A 14,679-nucleotide genomic window follows, 5' to 3' on the forward strand; every position below is an offset into this window, starting at 1 on the left:
ACCATCTTCTCACATATGAAGAACTATTCTTAGAAAAATGAAGAAGCTTGTATTTGTTTCTACCCATTCTGTCATCTACCTAGTGAATTTATAATCAGAATTCCTTTCAATGTGGCAGTGCTAATCCATGTGAAGAATCATCATCCTGATATCTTTTTCTCACCTTGTCAACTATGGATTTTAGCAATCATGCCTACAACTCAAGACACCGTCATCTTCTAGGCCATCACTCCATTGTCACCTGCATGTGTTCACCTTACATGAATGATTTTAATCTAATCTTACCTTTCTTAGTGTATAGTCTCCTGCTACAGGATTCCTGTCAACAGGCAAATCTATGAGTTTATTAGAGATCTCGTAATCTATCATATCAAAACCTGAAGCTTTTCTTGATCCTTTCACATCTCTGAGGTATCATCTTTGACTACCTAATCAATCCTAAGTCAACAAGTCTATATCCCATTCATTCTTCCTTTCCCATGCAAGCTACAACCCATGCCTTGTATGATCCCTCCTAATTCCTTATTTGAAAATCAGCCACAGATCTCATTCAGCTTGGCAAATCTAACAGTCATTTTATGCCAACATGATATTTGTCCTTCCATTTGTGTTTGTGGACCCACTAAATCTCAACTAAATAGTGTCATATCATCCTTCGATCAACCTCCATCAGTGACCTCATCGTAGGTCTTCTTGATCAATTCAAGACACATGGCATCATCTTGTGATGCCGTGGTACGTAGTCTCCTTACAACTTCCATCGTGGGAACATGGGGGCTGTCAGATTTGTTCAATCTTTACCACTTTGCCCAATGCCTGTCAACTCCTCCAAAATTAAAAATCGAGCAACTTTTACCTCAAGACAAAACACCTCTATTCATTTTGAACACGTGCAAATTGATGGGACTGTTAGTAGACCAACCTTTACCACCTGAGAACCGGTAGCAATTCTTCGACTGGTTATACTACCAATCTTGTTAGTTTCCGCTGATAACACGTGGCACAATCTTGCGATGCCACAGTCTTTATAATCCCCGCATCTTTGATCACGAGGAAGTGCAAACCGTTGGATCCATTTTGTGTTTAGCCACGGTAGAAATACTTAGGACTTTCAGGCTTAAAGAAATAATGGGTGCAAATATTTAAAAGGAGACCGATCATAAGGAAATTCTATGTGACTTAGGAAAAATCATATTTCACAAACCGGTTAACCACCCCTTAACACTTAGGAAATGAAATGGTCCCGTGAATGAAAGCGGTACCCTCGGCCTTAAGTGAGAAAAAGGTAACAACAAAATATATAATTTCTAGGGTTTTCTTCATATAACATAAGGAATTTTGATAAACCCTAAACCCTAGACTTTGGATCATTTACAGAAGATACAAATTAAACCCGAAAATCAATATTTGAGCTCAAAAATTGAAAATTTCATGCGATCAATTTTCAGAGCTATTAAGGTCAAACACTACATTTGTTTTGGGTAATTAATCTATGGTATTAAGTTTGATATGAACATATCAACTTGTTCGATTTATGGAATATGACTAACATCTACGGTAAAGAGATCTCCATCATTGTAGAAAGGTTGCAAAAATTTCATTTTCCTTCTATTTTGTAGTGCATAGATCCATAAAAGTAACTGGGGTATCAATGTTTTGTGATAAATTTTCTATGAACTGTTCAACTAGTTCACCCCATGATGTGATCTTTTGTGGAAGGTGCAAGAACCATTCCACAGCGGAAGCTTTGAGACTTTTAGGAAACAATATCATCAAATAGGTATCCTCATATGCAACTTCTATATAGGCAGTGAAAAAATCTTTGATATGATCCTTAGGATCACCTTTCCCTCAATATCTATCAAATTTTGGAGTTTCAAAGTGAGGAGGGAAAGTAGGCATGTATAGCGTATGATCCAAGGGATAAGGATGTAAGTCTTGCATTGTGTAACTCTTCTTATCATTACTAGTTTGCACATTTGTCATCTGTCATTGGATATTTTGGACTTGTTGAGCAAGGACCTCTATTTGAGTCAATGGTGTATTTTTTGCATTCATATTCCTAACAAATGGATTAGTGGTAGTATAAATAGGAGGTTGTTGAAGTGTTCCATAGCTGTAATTTTGCATGTTTTGGGTTCTTCTAGGTGGTGTGAAATAAGCAATTTGTGAGACAATATTTGGTTAAGTTATACCAGATGTATTAGTGGAACCTGGATTTATGTTCTGATGACTATACGTGGAACCCATTGAATGGGAAATTGGAGGTCATTTTGCACTTGTTAGATTTGAAACTTGTGTCATTTGTGTTTGACTTTGTGTGGAAGTACTTGATACAAATGATGCAGTTTGAGAAGTGACACTAGCCCATGTTTGTGTGTTGATATTTATAGTTGATGATGCCATGCCAGTTTGTGAGCTATTAGTTGGAATTCTAGCTGCTTGGGTGGATGACACTTGTACACTTTAGGTACAGTTTTTGTATAGAACTTGAAGCTGCAACTTGTTCTTGTGGTGCATTTGATGTGTGACTAGCGTTTTGACTCAAAGTAACCCCTAGTGGTAAAATTGTTGTAATGTCAAAACCTTGGGGTAACTTAGCACATTTTTGCAAGAATAGGGAGAGATACCTACTCTTGTCATGATTGATTAGTGCGTTGAGGATCATAAGGACATGAGGATCTTGCTGAGTAGCCTCAAGTTCTCCATGTGTCAAGTTATGTTGAGTTTCCTGTATTGTTGGCATGTTGTTAAAGTTCAATTGTTTGCGGAGTTGATTGTTTGATATGTCCATATTCCATGTAGGGTTACACAATGGGTCACTATTTGGATCCATCTTACCTTTTTCTTTTTGTGATGTTTTGATGGGAATTAAGGATACTATGATGCAAGACTATGACACCCCAAGGATATAATTGCAAGATTTGAGACTAAAGGACTTATAATGTATGCAAAAATATACCGACACTCTATTGGGGATTAGGAAGAGGAAGTTGTTGAGGTAATTATTGAGAAAGTTGTTGTTGCAATGTCAACCTCTCAAGTCTTTCTTGAAGAAGTCCTTGTGCAATTTCTCTATCAATTCTGCAGGCCCTTTTATACTCTTGGTCTATTTCAAACTCAACTCCTATGTATTGAGGTGCAATTGTCTTTAATTCCCAAGACAAGTTATCTAAGTTGTCAAGGATTTCTTGTTGGCCGTTGTTTGACACTAAATTAGGTTGTTCAAAATGGAACAAACCATCATCTGGTAAACCCATTATGACTCATGAGATGACCTTCTAAGATGATTATGTAAATGGTAAGTAGGAGGTATTTTCTAGAGAAAGTCAAACTATGATATTGCTATGAGGGTTATACTGTGCAGTTTTTGAGTCAAACTCATTGACCCATGTTTCATGAGTAGTGGTTCACAAGAACCCATCTCTCATGAGAATGAATGGTCCACTTAGCACTCTTTTCATCTAGGTGATGCTCACAGGGGTGAAGCATTGGGACTTATCAGGAGGTCGCCCATCCCAATACTACTCCAACTCAAGCACACTTAACCCCGGAGTTACCTCCAAGGTTAAACCCACTTAGCTTGCAACCCCATGTACAAATGGTGATAGACTATGACAAATGTATATGGAGACTAGACAAGGACTAAATGAAGATTATGACAACAGAAAAATGAGGACTCTATAAGGACTATGCAAGACTATGCAATGACTTATGTGAAGATTATGATGATGTATATGGAAACTCTATAAGGACACAAGTGAACACTATATAAGGACTTATGCAAGACTATATAAGAACTATAATAAGGAGAACCTATGACCACAAGTATGTAAGATTCTTTTGTTGTGAAATTTTTGGATCTTGTTAAACTATTAATGTTTCAAGATGGACTTTGTCTAGAAAATTTTGTTTGCGACAATTTTTTCTCACTTCTTGAAAACAAGTATAGCTGAATGAATTTTTATCTAACACACTCTAAGAATTAAAAGTCATGCTAGCCCAAGAATCAAGTCTAACTCAATATTGGTTTAACACAACAATACATGTAAAAACATAGAAGACACTTCCTAGGCTGGATATTGGAAACCATTCAATGATGCCCTTACAAAATAATGAAACAAAATGCGCAGATAGAGAATCTGGCAGCACTGGTTCCACTCCACAGTACACACTTCTTGAGCATGCTAGTTTCTCTTACCACAAAGATTCAAATATCTTATCACCAAGGGATTTTTGTCTCATAATGCAAGGTACATGAAGGGTATCTATGGGGTATGATCCACACTCCCTAAATCATCAAATATAAGATATGGGCTACTAATTTTAGTTCATAGTGGGGGAACTTTTGGGGTAAATAAAGTGGATATAAATACGGTGGATACCTCATTTAAGGGATATCACAGCCTATAGAACACAGGTGTTTACGCACCTAGCAAACAAGCACCAAGGGATTTTGACTTTCATCAAGACCACAGAGGTATTTGAATGTTTATATTGAGGGAAACCATCAGTATATCACAACAACACCAGTTGATTTATGGTTTTCACCGAAATCACAAATATTTATATAGCGGACCAAAAGAAAGTACCACTTGGGTCGTTCCCTTCTAGAACTAGTGAGGTTCCAAAACATAGGCCCTATTTCTAAAAAATAAAATTTTGAGTGTCATTAACACTTTTCTCTTACAGCCTGGTCCATGAAAGCTAGGGGAGAGGCTACTGTATATTAATAGTAGGACCACTCTAGACAAAGAGAAAATGCTCAAAAATTTCCATTAAGATATAGAAATGTGTGATTTACTCTATTGATAAGCTAGATTCACATCAATTTTAAAGCCCAAAATGAGGTATGAGATATGCATGTGCATGTCAATTTTAAACACCAAAATAAAATGTGAAGTCATGCATGTTAATTTTAATTGGATCGCTTGTCAATTTTAAGCACCAAGATGAAGTGTGAGACCATGCATGTCAATTTTAATCCAAATCCAAAATTGAATTAACTCTAAAGGATCCTGCAATCAAATGTATCAATAGTTTCAAAATAATCTAGTATTTCATCAAGCCTTCTCTGTCCTTTAAGCCACATGCTACAAACAAGAAATCAATAGCACCAGTTCAAACTAAATAAAACTAAAAATAGAAAGAATCATATCTTAACAAATGTATGCAACAAAATATCTAAACGATTGTGACATAGTAAGTAAACGATTGCAAATTTCTACTAAGACGATTGCAAAACAATAACAGGATGATTGCAAAACCTTGTCAAAACAAATGCGAACCCCAAAAATAGAAAATAAAAAAGATAAAGAAACCTACAAAACAAAAAGTTATCCCAGAATCAGATTAACCATTATCTCGTCTCCATTCATCATGTTTTATTTCATAATGCAATTTTGCACCTGGGTATAGTATTTATCAAGGGAAATTTGTTCTTTTATCTCTTAGATTCTCTTTTCTGCTTTTAACATTTGTTGATGGTATCTTGCTTGTATTTTCTACTCTATTGTCCTTGTGGAACTTGAAATATTAAACCTCACTTTGCCTGCCACAAGTTTTTCATGTATTTTAAGCGGCATATGAAAAATAATTTCAGAATTTTAAAAATTAATGATGGGTTAGACAGAAACAAAGAATTACAACCTGGACATACAAAACTAAACTAAATGAATGTGACACAGTATGGCGATGAATGCAACAATAACATAGAATGAATGCAAAATTTGCATTGGATGAATGCGAAATTTGCATTGGATGAATGTGAATTTTTGACAATATAGATGTGACCCAAAATCAAGACGAATGCGAAACAGGTTATAGACGAATACAAAATAGATAAATGCACCTATGATATCCATACAAAACTTTCTAAATTTTCAAAAATCTATACAATCCTACAAAAACACAAAAAAGAAACATAGAAGATAAATTATCTATTTTTCACATCGGGTTCACCAAATGTAAGTCGAAAAAAATCATCATTATATAACTAGAAATAACAGGAAATCACGAATCCTATCCTAGCTATGAATTTTAACAAATATCAATGGAATAATGCAAACAAAACAATAAGGATGTATAATATTAATCAAAACTCCCTATTCCATGATTTCATATAGCTTCCATTGTCCTTCTCTTCCTTGATGAATGTTGGCTCTCAGTTATTGTGCTACTAACCTACAAATGGAACAAAGATTTGAAGTTCATGATTGTTGAAAATGAAGAATTGATGTTGAATTTATAAATATTTGGAGAGGATTAAATAAGAGGTGGAACTCAAGTGATCTCACATGTTGATTGATAGTTGAAATTCCAATTGTGAGGTGGAACTGAATAGTTTGAACTGATGACTAAATAGATTGAATAAATAAATGAGTTAACTGATTGAGAAAAATGTCGATTGATAAATAAAAAAGAATGATTGGAGGATAACTGAGAAAATGATTTAATTAATCAATTAATTGAAATGATCAATTTAATAGATTGAATTGTTAACTAGAGATGACTAATTGAAATCTTTTTGGGGAAAAAAACAAATTGGAAGATAGAAATAAATGAATTAATTAATCAATTAATTGAATTGATCAATTTAACATGTGATGTAGGATATTTTATTCAAAACTCAATTTATTGATTTGTGTGCTCTTGAATTTGATTTAGATTTTCAATTCAATCTTTGCATGAGAATTAATTATTAAATTTATTTTAAATTCAATTTGATCTTTGAATTCATGCAAACTTGATTTAGACATTCAATTTGATTGTTGCATGTCTTTGAATTTGATTTTTGAAATCATGAAATTGAAATGCACATGTATTTGAAATTAGATGAAATTGAAATTAGGGGAAATTCAAATTTGAATTTGAATTAGAAGATTAAATTAGCTAATTAAATAATTTAAAGAAACTATTTAATTATTTAGAAATTGAATTTTAAATAATAAAGATTATTCAATTAAAGGACTTAAATCACAATTAATTAAATAATAAATATTTAATTAATATTAGAAAAGGGTTAAATGATTAATTGATTAGGATAGAATAGAAATTGAATAATTCGTAAGATGGTGAAGAAATATGAATTTAGAAGAATAAGATTAATTAAATTAATTAAAGAATTAAAGAATTATTTAACTAATAAAGAATAATTAGTAAGTGATTAATGAGACATTTTTAGGTGTTTACATTTTCCCCTCTTTGAGACAATGTCGGAACAACATTATTTCAAATAAAATGACAAAAATTATGCCCTAGTATACCTGGTGATGCTTAGGGTGTAAATATGCCCCCTTGGAAAAGTGGTCGAAACATTATGAAATTGAGACCAATTTAACGATACTATGCTAATGAGCAATCGTGTCAAGTTTCATGTGATTTTGAATCCATTTGACTATCCTACAAGTGCGTTGAAGTTTAGGGGGACCACAACTATTGGAGTGAGAAAAACCCTAATTTTGAGCTATAAGTAGAAATTTTACCCCTTCATTTGCTAATTAGCTTTCTTTTAAGTTCATTGAGTTCTATGTGAGTTTCGAGCTTTCTTGTATCCTTTTGAGCACTATGGCTAGTTATAGAGCATGACTGCACTTGTCGAAGAGGGTGTGTTCATATCAGAGACCAGTCGGGACCAAAGGCATGGTACGTATTTGAAAATTTTGCCCATTTTTACCATTTTTTGTCCAATTTTAAAAAATTTTCAAGAGCAATTTTTAAAGTGATGTGAAATCATATATCATTTTATTTGCATTCGTTTTTATTGATTTGCATTAGTTTTAAATGCTATGCATTTCTTTATTTGCCTCGCAAAATTTTTTATTGATGTGCATTTGACTATTAAATTCACATAAGTGAAAACTGATGCGCATTCGTGGTTATTGCTATGCATTCGGTATAACTAGTTCACATAAGTCCTTACTAAGTTGCATTCATTGTAAATGATTCGCATTTGTTGTAAATATTAAATTTTTAACATGTATGGATTGTAAATTGTTATGTGACTTATGACATCTGACTTTTTTGTCATTTTTTGCTTGCAAGAGAATCTCAGTGTTATTATTTGTCGACAGACAAGGCCTGATGGTCTTGATCTCCGAGATCAGTTACTTCAGGAGGATGTTGCACTGATTAGACATCTTGGGTTATACCATGTTTTACATTTTCCTAAGGTTAGGTCCAAGAGGTCCATGATCACTTCTTTGGTTTAGCAGTGGCATTCTGAGACATGCTTGTTCTATCTTCCACTTGGGGAGGCCTCAATCACTTTAGAGGATGTATGGTGGATTATGCATATTTTGATTCATGGTGCAAGAGTAGTATATGGCCACAGATTAGGTATCACGAGATTGTGTGAGCTATTTGAGTGCACTGAGTAGGATTTACAGATGAATGGCCGGTATGAGATAGCATGGGATCATCTGGATTATGATAATCTTACTATAGTTCTATGCAGTATAGTAGTAGGTCTTCTTATCCCTGATAAGAGATCTCATGGGTTTCCAGTTGGATGGGGCCAAGTTATTCATGATGATTGTTCACATAGGCATGTTTACATGGAGTCCTTGTCTTCTCACCATGTTGCATTATCTGATGCATGGTATTGTCTATTTGAGATATAGATCTATCAACTATGGCGTTACTTTTCTCTTGGTCTGGGCTTGGGAGCATATTGCCATTTTCATACCAATTGTTTATGTATTTCTTCAAGTAGAGGAGCCTTATGCATATAATTACACTTTGAGCATCAAACATAGGGGTTCAAGGATTATCATGTATTGGAGGCACCAGATAGACATATTACAACATTTCATTGGGAGACCCTATTTGGATTGCCCTGGTTAAAGATGATGATGCACAACACTTGCCATTTTGTAGGTAACAAAGATATCTCATAGGACAGATAGTAGACACATAGAGGATCATTGAGATGAACCTTCCAGGATGGGTACTTAGATAGTTTAGAAAGGTATAGGGTATGCCATATGTGACCTCTTATTTTGCTTATGTAACTCAGGAAGTGTCAGATTGGGGTGTGTGTATTTAGCCTCATGTGGCTACCATAGAGTTTGATACACTTCATGAAGTTAAGTGGGGATGGAGAGATGGGTTCATAGATCTGGGGACTACATCACAGTACGATGTGTGGTGGGAAAACAGAGGCGTCTTCCATTGACTGATCTGACTATTCCCATCTCGCCACAACAAATTTGACATCAGAGATGGTAGGGTGGGGGGATGGTGGGGATGATGGAGGAGATTAGGGTGGTGGTGGTGCGGCCATTTCTACAGCAGGGGAGATGGAGGAGTTGATGGGGAGGAGGGAGAAGAAGAGGGATATGAGGAGAGAGAGGAGGAGGTTGAGGTTGACATCGTTGGAGACACCGAGTCTAGTAGTGATGATGATTCATCTTCAAGATCATCCAGCAGTGAGGATGAGGGTGATGAGGGCTCCAATGATAGTGAGATGCTAGATTTGGAGAATGTACTCATTGTGTAGGCTGGTGGGGAGGGTGGATAGGAGAAGGGTGATGATGATGATTTGAAGGTCCTTAGAGCCTAGATTCGGAGCTTGGAGGATTCCCTATCCATAGAGAAACATAGGCGTAGGAGTGATCAAGATTTAATTTGTAGAGTATACAACAATGGTGATATTGAGGGATCCGGATGTTCATGAGAAAGATGATGCATGTCATCGAGTGCAATTTGTCATGGATTCTTATGATGAACAATTTTGTCTAGGTACAGATGCATGAACACAAGTTGATAGGCTTGTTGATGCTGCCTAGGAGGCTTTTTATTATAGACAACTTTATGAGAGAGTCGTTGCTAAGGTATAGAGAGCTCCTAGTTATCATGAGTATGAGTCTTAGATTAGTTCTTGTAGATCTACGAGTTAGAGGACTAGCAGTGGAAGAGTTATGGGTCCACCTCAAGCATCATTGGGACATCTTGGGGTAGGATCTAGTGGACAGGATCCACCTACTGATAGAGGCAATGTTGGTTGACACTTGATTACTATCTTACATGAGCCTTCAAGAATTTAATGTATTCTAACACATTTCCATATATGCTATGTAGTTTTGGCAGTGATCTATATGTTTGTATTCTATTTATGTGATGCATGATTCCATGTGCTTTCTATGATGCATTTATATGTGATTTATGGTGTATGTTTCTATATGCTTTAATGTATGATCTCATGATACTTATATTTGGTAGAGGAATTGAGTCTTTAATTGATTAATTAAACAACATTTGTTTAATTAGTTAAGTTCCCTTTATCTCTTTTACACTTAAGCTAACTTTAGGTGCATAATAATTAATTCTTTTATTAATTATTATGTGCAAGCCTAGGGTTTTCCCTTTTAGGGTTTCCTGACCTATTAGAGGTTAATTCTTTTCTTCGTAAAATTCATTATCACATTACACATTTTGGTGAATATTGAGCTCTCATCTTTTTGAGCATATTTTTTGTGTATTTGGTTTTTCATTATTGTTTCCTTGCTTCTCCTTGTAACAGGTTTATTTCAGCTTGCAGAGATCATTTGGGCTCCTATGGTGATGTATTTCTCAACTCCCACATGGTATCACAGCTTTAGATCCGCAGTTACATGTTCTTGCTTTGAGTATTTTGCATTGGAAGCAGATCTAGGGTTTTTCAAAAGTTGTTTATGCACCTAGGGATAGGCCTTTTTTTTAGCACTTTGGGCCTAAACAGACCTCACCATCTTGCTTAGAAGGCCCAAAAACCCCTATGGTCATATAAAACTTGACCATTTTTTACTCTTGAGCCTTTAGGGGTATTTTTTCTTCAGTACCAGGTCATATGGCCCTAGCATGCAGTTTGAAAAAAAAATTGCCTTTTTATGGCATCTAGGCCGAAATTTGATTTTTGCAAAAAAAAAAAATCAAAAAATCACTTTCAAAAGTTTTTTGGCAATTTTTTTTTTTTTCAAAAATCAAAACAAAATATCTTTTGGGGGTTTTCCCCATGGTACGCAGGGTACCGTGGGGCCCCCTGGTACTATAGCAGGCCGCTGCCACCTCCAACCCTGGCCTCGGGCCCTGCACCACTGCCTACCGGTCCCCGCAGGCCACCCGCCGCCGTCAGCCTCTCTCCGCCACCGCTAGCTCCTAGACCGTCGGCCTCCTCTTACCCATCGGCCTCCGCTGGCCGGCCGCCGACCTGTGCCACCTGACTGCCAGCTTCCTCCCACCCACTGGCCCCCACCCACCACCTCCAACCCGCCACCTATTCGAACAAGGATGGTTGTCTACACTTATTTCTATAATGCACTAATTGAATAAAAGGTACAAAACATTTTAGATATATGAGTTCAATCCATTTTCAAAAGACCTTGGATCATCCAACCTAACACACTGAGTAACTAGGATTTATAAATGGAGACATGAAAAACCTCCCCACCGATACTTGAGACTTTTTGTCTTCTTTTGCCTATGTGTGTGCAATTAAATTTATTCCAACCATTGTAACAATTAGAGACCCCTAGAATCCTATACGACTAGCTACGCAAGTTATTCTAACTTCAAAAGAATCCTAGATAGAGCCTCACTGTCAGTCAGAAGTCTACAACCCCCATGAGGTTATACAATGTAATCTCCCAAATATTGCTCCATTTCTAGCAAGCATCCATAGCCCTCATGGAGTTATATGCATGTCCCTATAGCCAATATTTTATTGCATGATAGTTTAGTTATACATCTTTTCTCTTTTTCCTTGATATTTTGATATGTAAGTAGGCATAACTCTTTTTTCTTTTTTATTCTTTGCATTGGCTTTGGAAGTAATGAAATCTACATGAGTGTGACAATTACAATGGCGCTAAAGTAGAATTTTGGATTTTTCATTAGTCATATGATCAACCAAGTATCTATAATGACTTAGAGAAATGATTAATGTGTATGATATAGCAATTGATAGATTTTGGGTAACAAGATTCAATAGTAAAACTTCCACCCAACTATAGATAAATCTCAATCACAAGGTGATATTGAAGATGAATGACCTTAGACTTTAAAAACTTCATGCATGAGAATCTAGGAAATGAGATGACAATCGCTCCTTTTGAGTGTAAACAGGTGACTAACTAAGAAAATCTCCTCGCTTTATTGATGCAGCTATATACTATGAAAGTTTTGAATGTGATGCTCTTGGAAAGAAACTATGTGCAATGTAGTTTTAAGAAAAATGAATATGAAAATGTGAAAAGTAAAACCTAAATTAACCTAGCCTTTACATGTAGTATCGTTTAAGTTGCATGCTAGTCATAGGGTCAGAGAGTGTATATGCCTCCATGGTAGCCAAATTATATGCTCTGTTTCCAATGACCCTTGTTATAATGGAAGGACCCAACCAGTTAGGTTCAAACTTTTTTGAATTTTCATGTTCTGCTAGGTTTCTTTGATTCTCCTTGAGGATTAGATCTCCCACTTCAAAATTTCTTGGCCTTATTCTTTTATTGTAGCTCCTTCTCAGTCTATTTTGATAGCCTTGCAAGTGATTTAATGTGCTTTATCACTTTTCATTAAGAATTTCAAGCTCTTGCAATCTTGCAAAATGATAGTCTCCCTCTAATATAATGTGTTTCAGGGAGACTCTTAAAGAAGGTAGTTCTATTTCAATAGGCAAAATTGCTTCTGAACCATAGACCAATGAATAATATGTCACTCCTATAGTTATGTGCACACCTATTCCTTAATCCCAAAGAGAAGGATTTAACTAGAGATGTCAGTCCCATCCTATTTCAGTGACAACTTTCTTTAGGATCTTCAATATTGTTTTGTTTATTGCCTCTACTTGTCCATTACTTTGTGGATAGTATGGAGTTGCAAATTTTTGTTGTATCTAGAATTGATCACACAGTTCACACATTTCTTGATTATTGAATAGTCACCCATTATCAGTTACTATGCACATTGGGACTCTATATCTATAGATGATATAGTTAAACATGAATTTTACTATCATCTTTCCAATGGTGTATGCTAGTGGGATTGCCTTGACCCAGTTGGTGAAATATTTGGTAGCCATTAAGATGAATTTATGTCCATTGGAAGAAGTAGGATTAAATTTACCAACAAGATCTACCCCACATTGCCATGGTGATGTGATAGGTTGGAGATCTTGCACAGGGGAATGAATCAAGTCCCCATGTACTTGAAATTGTCTACATTTCTATACATATCAATAGGCATCATTTTCCATAGTAGGCCAATAATATCTCATTCGTAGTAGCTTCTTTTCTAGTATAGGACCACTTGAGTGTGCACCATAAATTCCATTATGTACCTTTTTTAAGGAAAGTTGTGTTTCTTCTGAATTAAGACATTGAAGAAGTGTTCCATCAAGGCTCTTTCTATACAATGTGTCAACAGTATAAGTATGTCTAGATGCTTGATGAATGAGAGTTTTCTTTTGATTTCTTAAAAAGTTAGGAGATATATAACGATCATGTAAGTATGTGTATATCTCATTATACCATGGGGACTTAGGACCCATAATTACACACACATTCTAATGATGGAATCTCATATGTTGGTAACATCAATTGTTCTACTAAGAATTCAAAGTGATTTTCATTGTTGTGAATTTCTAGGAGAGACCCGCTATAGCCATGACATTGGCTACCTCATTTTGCATTCCTGGAATCTGTTCAAAAGGGTTGTTGCTGAAGTGTTGCTTGAGATATTCTACCATCTACTTATAAGGCATTAGTTTATCATCTTTTGTGTTATAGTCATCATTGACTTGATTGACAATCAGTTGGGAATCACCATAAACTTGTAGTTCTATTAGCCTCCACTATATAACAGTGCAAAGTCCTATGATGAGAGATTCGTATTTAGATATATTGTTTGTAAATGGAAAGTTGATTCTAAATGACCATAATTGAATCGCCTTGAGGGGTGATGAAAATAATTCTGGCTCCTAGTCCATGATTTGTGTAAGAACCATCAAAATACACTTTCCAAGTGGTGGATGTTGCCAATGTGAACACGGTTTTATCCAAAAAAATCTACTAATAGAGGGTGATTGTCTTGCAAGGTAGTTTCTACCAATTGATCTACTATAATTTGCCCTTTTATTGATTTTTTGTCCACATATTCTATGTCAAACTCACTTCAAATCATGACCCATTTGGCCAATCTTCTATTTAATGTTGCTCTACTCAAAAGATACTTAAGGGGATCAAAAGGTGTAATGAGTTGAAATTTATGAATTAGGATAGAGTGTCTAAGATTTTATGACATGAAGATCACTACTATATAGGCTCATTCTATGGGAGTGTAATTAAGCTCATACCCAATAAGTGTTCTACTTATATAGTAGACTGCTCTTTCCTTTCCTTGGTTGTCATGATGGGCCAAAAGGGATCCCAAAGATGACTTTATTGTTGATATATACAGTAATAAAGGCTTACCTAGAATAGGTGGAACTAGCACTAGTGTAGTCAAAAGATAATCCTTTAAGGCTTGGAATACTTCTTGACACAGATTATGCACGGTGTTTTGGATTCAAGAGTGTAGCTGACATTGTATGAAGCTTTTTTTCTGTAGCATGTATGTATATCAATCTCATCCCTTCTTTGGTTGAGTCTACTTATCAAATTTTAGGTGTGGATATATATAACTTATAGTTTTGCAAGATAGAGATAT

Source organism: Cryptomeria japonica, chromosome 5, assembly GCF_030272615.1.
Source record: "Cryptomeria japonica chromosome 5, Sugi_1.0, whole genome shotgun sequence".
Taxonomy (NCBI): Eukaryota; Viridiplantae; Streptophyta; class Pinopsida; order Cupressales; family Cupressaceae; genus Cryptomeria; species Cryptomeria japonica.